This window comes from Aplysia californica, unplaced genomic scaffold, assembly GCF_000002075.1.
Source record: "Aplysia californica isolate F4 #8 unplaced genomic scaffold, AplCal3.0 scaffold00442, whole genome shotgun sequence".
Taxonomy (NCBI): domain Eukaryota; kingdom Metazoa; phylum Mollusca; class Gastropoda; order Aplysiida; family Aplysiidae; genus Aplysia; species Aplysia californica.
Genome location: NW_004797712.1, coordinates 217859 through 225316, shown reverse-complemented (window position 1 = coordinate 225316; position 7458 = coordinate 217859). Strand labels below are relative to the sequence as shown.

Sequence of the window (7458 nt, the reverse complement as noted above, 5' to 3'; positions counted from 1 at the left end):
GCTGTACCCTTTGAAGGTATTTTCAAATGAAGTATAGTCTGGGAACGTTGTCCCAACCACAACTGAAGTATCTGAATATTCAGACATTTAAAAATCTCTAGCTCTAGAAATTGAATTTGATGCAAAAAATGCTTCTTCCCAGTCCTTGCAGAATGGCAGAATGAAAGGATGACGCCTAAATCTAGCAAATAACCCAAAAAGTCTCGAGATCGGAAATCGTTCAGAGAAATAGAGTTCAGCTTTATTTTCCCTAACTTTCGGAGAAATAGTCACTTCGAAAACAAAAATCAGTAAGATTGAAGAATACCGGACAAGCGGACTGACTTTGCCTAGGTCTCAACCTTAGGAATTCATGATTTTCCCCAGTTTTTAATATCTCTCAATGGAGAATCTGGGACCAGTAGATCTATTCATTCAAAATTTGTCAGGGGGGAGACACCCCTCTTCCACCCCAACCACTGACTACCCGTCCCACCTACCCCACATTCTCGCGCAATAAAGTTTACGAGTGGTCCGGTATTCTTCAATCTTCCCCAAAAATCGTTTCAACCTTGAGAAACGATTCCATGTATACAAAAAAGTGAAAACAATGATTTGAGTAGGATTAATCAGTTTAGACAGAGATAGTCGAGCCCACCTTATCAAGAGCAAGACAAAAAAAGGCCACTGCAAACAGCGTGTTAGTAAGTTACCTTCAGGAATCAGTTGGTATAACCCTTCCTTAGTCAACACATATGGCACTAGTATCCAGTAGTTTCATATCTAAGCTATTCAACAAAATTTAGCTTTGCTTACCTTATCACGTTGAGGTTCCCAATTTGCTAGCAGTTGTCGTCAACCGATAGCTCAACAGTATCAGTTTGTTTACCATTCACGGGGAAGGATGGTCATGTAATGAATGACCTGATTGCCAGATTTTTTACGCTTGGCGTGGTAAAGACAAAAAGGCTTTGATGCCTTTAAAAGCTCTTGGCTAATTTGGTCAGTGATAGCCCATTGATAAAGTGATTTTAATAATACAAAGACAGTAAATTAATTTCACTCTCATGGGTAAGACGACCCTTTCAGATTTTGAGGACGTCTTCAAGGAATAGACATGCAACCAGAAAGAACGATTCTCATGCTGTAGCTTGTCGCTCATTTGGCAAAGCTTATACAGGCAAGGTTGGGGGCCCCCCTCTATGCACTATTTGTGCCGACAATTCATCTTATTAATATTATATTATTATTGTTACCCTTCGGCGAACCATCAAGTGCTTGATCTGATCATCAGAGCCCATTTTATTATGTCTTCTAGTAGTACCAATACTATTTTACTTGGAGGGGGGGGGGGGTCTAATATGGCTTTTTGTAAATCTTTTTTTCTCAACGCTTTTATATCCACAGTCAAGCGAATGGGGTGATTCGATTTTAACAAATATTTGTCCTTCATCTCTGTCACTATCAGTGACAGCTATAATATTATGAATCAAACGCGAAAAAATACCTATATTAAGGCCTTTTGATGTCCAAACACCCTTTCTACTTCTAGTAGATTTAATTCCAAGAGAGAAGAGCAGGGCATGGGTCTATAGCGTCCCTGCGTAGTTGCAGGCATCTTTAATCAGCCTGTTATTGAATTAATTGTATTTTCAACCCCCCCCCCCCCCCCAAAAAAAAAAAAAAAAAAATTCTATGTATTCCAATAAATACCACTCTGATTTCATCCACGAACATGATGTTTATTAAGCCACGGCTGAGGTGAAAGCCAACTCTGCAGTACCAACGGGGCGTAAGCAATGTTAATCTTGCTGCTTTCGCAAATCTTATTATTATTTCCCCTCGCGCTCCAGGTGAAAGTCGGGCGCTTTACTGATAACTTTTTCAAATAAGAAAGGAAGATACCATAGACAAAGAATTAACTTATTTTCGCATGACTCTGAAGATTCTGAAAATGATTCACCGCTGCTGTTGCCTTCATTCACTAACACTTTCACTTCTTGGTTCATTCAGCAGTTATTAATCCATTTCATTTTTGTACCAGGTTCGGGAGTCTGCGTCCTAAATACCTAAATTGTGTCAATTGGGGGCGTAAAAACATAATATACATTTTAAAAGTTGTCTGTCTCTAGCAGCTGCGGAGCCTAATAGCAAACTTGAACCATAGAGTATGTCCTTGAGAAAAATGGTGGCCATCTTCTATCCAGCTTGTGTGTTTGAGCTTGCGAATGCCCGCCGTCGTCAAGAAAAATCTTATAATAAGAATAAATAGCATTTGTATAGCGCATATCCCCGCTCAACAGCAGGCCCTATGCGCTTTACACTATATTATTACCCCAGCAGACCACAGAACACTCCGAAACATTCTCAGCTTCCCAGGAAGCATACAGTGCAAGCAGCCGATTAAGCGTTCAAACACTAACAAACTGACAAGATCTTTCGCTGTCTATAGCCGGGTACCTATTCCCACCTGGGTGAAGTGAGGAAAACTCGTGTAAACTGCCTTTTCCAAGGACACAACGTCGGGGCCCTGTTTGGGATGCAGACCTACCATGTGATTCCCAAGATCTTTCTGAAAGATATGAAGTTTGCGCTCCTTTCAGGCGCTGAGGGTTCACAAAGCAACAAGATCAGCACGCAGGCTTGATGAACCATCTTCTTGGTGTTGACTGTATTGACAGTCATAAGAGCGAGTCATTGCTGCTAATGTTTTGCCGATTCTCCTGGTTCGCTCCGCATCCAAAACACTGGTTGTTTGGGTTAATGGAGCTGAACTATAATAAGTGATATTTTTTTCCGACTACTTCGAGGGTAAAGTCACCAATGGAAATGTTTGGTACACTTGTAGGCTTAGTGTCCTATGACATTGGTCGTCTTGATATTGGTGGCCAGGCCATAGTTTATACAAGCGCCTTTAAAGCAGCTGATGAGTCTCTGAGGGGCCTGTTCCCTGTGGGCGGTCAGAGAAACGCCACCCACCAACAGCATTTCCTAAGTGAGTCCCTGCCCTTTGGTCTTTGCTCGCTGGCATGCAAGGTAGAAACGATTTATGTCGTTTGTGTGAAGGCATACATCGTCTGTAAATCACTGAAGTCATCATCATTTTCCTAGAGAGCCAGATCGGAAACAGAGGTCGGTAGTCATGGTTTGCCACTCCTGTCTCTGTTCGGGTTCTCTTTTAAAAAACCCATCAAGAAATACCCCCCCCCCTCCAAAACAAACAAACAACACACCACTACCACCACCACCACCACCAACGACAACAACAACAACATCCGGCTGTGACATCTCATCGGGGAGGATTCAGGGAGGTTGGACTGCCTCAACCGCTACCCAAGGGAGGCGGTGGCCCTGGCGAAGAGCACGCTCTTCGAGGCTCCAAACATTTCGAACGGATAGGCTACCACCCCCCCCCACACAACAACAACAACAACAACAACAACAACAACAACAACAACAACAACAACAACAACAACAACAACAAACTGGTGTCTTGGTTTGTCGCGTTCACCCATCCATTCAGCTCTTTAAGTCATTTATTCTTGGTCTACCGATGTCTATTTTACCTTTCTTTTTTCCAGTGAAAGCTGCAAGATGTGCAAGGCCTTATTATACATATCTATTTAGGTGTCCGAGAAAACTGCATATATCTCTTCCTAATTTTTTTTTTTTTAAATTAGTGGGCGACATACTTGGGCAATTTTCATTTTTCAGCTCTTCGATCGTCACATCATTTTATTATTTTTTTTTCTATGAAATAAGCAACAGTAAGCCTCTTTAGAATGGGAATCACGCTTCTGTTGCTTCAAGTTTATTTCAACTATGGTAACTGTCCAGCATCCACTGCTATATAGAAATATTGAACACTCGTCACCTAATTATTACTCGCTTATTTTGGTTGTCATTGAGATGCATGAGATGTTTCTGTTTTCCAGGATTGGACTCATTTTGCTTGAACTGTCATAGCTATTACAATAGTTAGTTTTATTTCTGCGGCACATTTAGCTTCGGAGGTAATGATATAGGCCAATCGCCAAGATATAATATGAAACTGTTGAACCTTTTAAAATCTTTCACTTTTGCGGTTACATATTATGGTTGTTTGCTTTTTAAAATTTAGATACATTTAGATATTACCATGCATTTTGATTTCTTCACATTTAGAGATAACCATGGAAAGCACAAGAGAAGAATTTAAGACTCCGAAGGCTGTCGGGGCGAGCACACAGCTGTTTCACTCAGCTGTTTAATTACTGGAGGGTTCGAGGATATGCGTAGGCCTATAATATATATCATACTGGAGCAGTTGCCCTGCGTATCTACCGCATGCCGTCTGAACGAAAAGACTGTAGATCTATCAGTATATTGAGCAAAGACACCATTTCAAAAGGGTAGACATCATGTAATGGCTAAGAAAATCAAAGTTAACATTGACTATTTGCTTATAAGCCAAATTTTCGGAAACAATCTTTCTTAGGACGTTATATTTCTTGATCATCATAAGGAAATGAGTATAGGGACATTTTGGTGATACATAATATACCCCCTCCCCATCACCACTCTCCCAAGCCATCTTTTTTTCGTTTGTTTCCCTTTTATGTTCATGGTAACAATGACAGTAGGCCTACATGTTTGTGATTGAGAAAAAAAACACAAACAAAAAACAAAACTACAACAAACTGTGTATGAATCTGGAGGTATCTTGCTGTAGTTGCGACGGTTTTCTGCTTGGAAAATGGTGTTACAAGAAAGGTGTTACCATTCAAAGGGAACTGAGAAATCCTAGGCCTAGGCCCAAGGACCTTACAACAAATTCCTTGGATAGTTGTATTATAACATCCCTGCCTAGGCCAGAAATTACTTTAGTCTCTGAAAGGGCAAGTTGGCAAATGATTTCAGGAAATGACGTTTAAATTGGATAATTGGGTCATTGGCCTACTGACACAGAAAACAGTGTTGAGACGTTGCCCTGCCTCAAGAACTTTCAGTCACATAGTACAAGCTGGAAAACATTTTGCCTGATTTGTTAACAGTTAGAACCAGGCGTACCTTACAACACACTGCTAGTTGATATCATATTAGGCTGTTTTTTAAACTAAATCTGATCAACAATATCTCCCTGACCTATATACATATTCATTTCATTAACTCTGACTGAAAACAAGGGTAGGGGGAGGAAGGGGAAATTTTAGCTGTTACTTCATTTGAACAACTAGTGTTACCGACACACAATTGATACCCACGCAAGCTCAATATAACTTTTTATGTCCCTGACAGTGTTAAATGAAGCTGTGATAAAATAAAAAGAATTAGTACCAGCGGCTGCTGAATTATATCGCGCACGGATTTCATTCTAAAAGCCACTTTGCAAACTTTCCACTAGTGAAGAGGGCAGTTCTAAATATAGAACACCTCGGTTTTCGCCGCGCTGTCTGATGCTACATGCCTGCGGTGGTGTGAGAACAGGGTGTGGGAAAAAGAAGGAAGCCGTGTGTTGTTGCGGTAAGCACGAAGTGTTTCAACATGTGAAATGGATATTATTGCTTGTATTCTTTCCTTGTGCCGATGATTTTGAATGTGACACGTTGCAAAGTGTAAACCCCAAAGTATAGATCTGTCCCAAGTTTTTATCAACTTTAGTCAGGCAACCTTCCTGAATTAGCTGTACTGTGTACCAGTACCCACAGTAAGAACAGAGCTGTGTCAGTTCGCCAGGCAGGGCCAGGACTCGAAACGTTTCGTTCGGTGTAATTTGATTTTTTTTTCTCGGGCTATGAAATGAGATGTGTACATGTTTCGCTGATATCTGAAACTTTTCAGATGATTTAAACCTCTGATCCTCGATTGTTCTGACCAGTTCAACATGATTTTTGTTGGTACAGAGTTAAAGATGTTATTGTTTTGCTCTGTTTACACTACTACGTCTACGTCTACACTCTAGATCTTTGTCCAGGTTCTTCTTGTCTGCGTTGTCTGCAGTGCAATGACCAACGGATTTAGTTTTAGCAGACAGACAGTCAAGCGTAAAAAGAAAAGAATAACAATATGCTGTACCATTGGTAAATGTGGGGAAAAGCGTCCTTTAGTGCCTTTACCATTGCTTTGGGGGTCTACCCTACGCCTAAACTATAGAAAAGAAATGTTTCAATATCATTCAGATTAGATTCTAGACTAGCCTGTAGATCTAAATTCTCTTTTTAAAAAAGTAGGCTAATGCCAAGCTAACCCATGGCTGAGAACCTATTAAGTAGATCTAGTTCTAGATTCCTGATCTCTTTGCATATCTACAGTTCCTTGTTGAACTAAAAACAAAAACAAAAAAAAAGGAATGCATAAAATTTAGTAATTTGAGTCTGAGACTAATATTTTAGGCCTACTTTAACCCTATCGTACGCCCTGGGGTCATTTTGTACCACTGGGGTTGTATTTTTCCACATTTTAGAATACTTCTAGTACGAAGATCTCTTTGAAACTTTCAGTACTTTTCAAGAAATCATTTTGACAGACTGCTACGCAAAGTGTACGGACCGGATTAAGGAGTAAATTCCCTCTTTGGAAGTGGTGGCAGAGTTCCCCACGTCATATAGGATACGATAGTATAACACGATGTACGGATAGTGTTAAAGTTAAGATTAAAAGTAGGATCTCTGCTGTGGTTTACAAATTGTTACCCTGATGTTTTATTTCATTGGCTCTCACTCACGTATAACAAGATCAAATCTCTCACATCTTATAATCATCCCTTTGCCCATTATAATTTATTCCCACTAGCTTGAAGTGAAGAAATTTATATTAGGTTATAAAATGAATTTAAGTTTCTTTCCCAAGAGCATCAAGTTGAATCCTGACACAGGACTGGGGTTCAAACCTGCAACTTAAGCATAACAATTTTTCCTGCTTCCTATTAATAGTCTAGGTCGTCATCACCAGATGTTCTATGTGAGAACCAGAAAACACTTTATGTGAAACTTTCATTCACTAAAAAATGTTTGGAGCCAATTTTTTTCTCTTGCATGCGTTGCATCAAGGTGAAACCATGCAAAGGCAAAAAAAAAAAGTAAATTTGCTTTTAAAAAAAACACTTTTCTGAACTTTACAGCTTCGGAAGTTACCAAACTTTCTTGTTCTCGACTTCTGTTGTTTATTTTTTTATCAAGAGCAAGGAAAATGAACGAGCTTTTACACTCAAAGATTATATCCCAAATTACTCCATCAAAAATTGCGAGTGCTGATTCTGCCGTGACGGGATATTACAACTCTCATTGAATTAAATGTTGATCCCTTTTTTTCTGTGTTGGTAGTTTTTGCGTATGGAATGGATCTGAACTTGTGGTATTGTTCAAAATAGAACATCTGCCTAGAGAATTATCAAAATTAATTTTTTTTATTGTAGTAGTCAATCTACACTTATTTGGTAATGCAGAAGCTTGGAGTAACCATTGAACACTATTTTGGAAATATGAAAGTTGTTTTTTTTTC

At 39.6% G+C, this 7458-nt stretch overlaps 2 protein-coding genes across 2 annotated transcripts in view; one reads left to right on the top strand and one right to left on the bottom strand.

The window, feature by feature from the left end:
- Positions 1 to 894, bottom strand: part of LOC101856525 (5-aminolevulinate synthase, erythroid-specific, mitochondrial) — a 73164-nt gene extending 72270 nt beyond the window's left edge. Inside the window, exon 1 of the mRNA XM_013086180.2 lies at positions 796 to 894. The gene's annotated coding sequence lies outside the window, so the exon portion shown is untranslated. The remainder of the gene's footprint in view (positions 1 to 795) is intronic.
- Positions 895 to 4441: 3547 nt separating this feature from the next.
- The window catches only part of LOC106012649 (laminin subunit beta-1 variant), a gene marked incomplete at its 3' end in the record, with an annotated part of 5381 nt that continues 2364 nt past the window's right edge, over positions 4442 to 7458 (top strand). The window contains 1 exon segment of the mRNA XM_035971475.1: positions 4442 to 5481.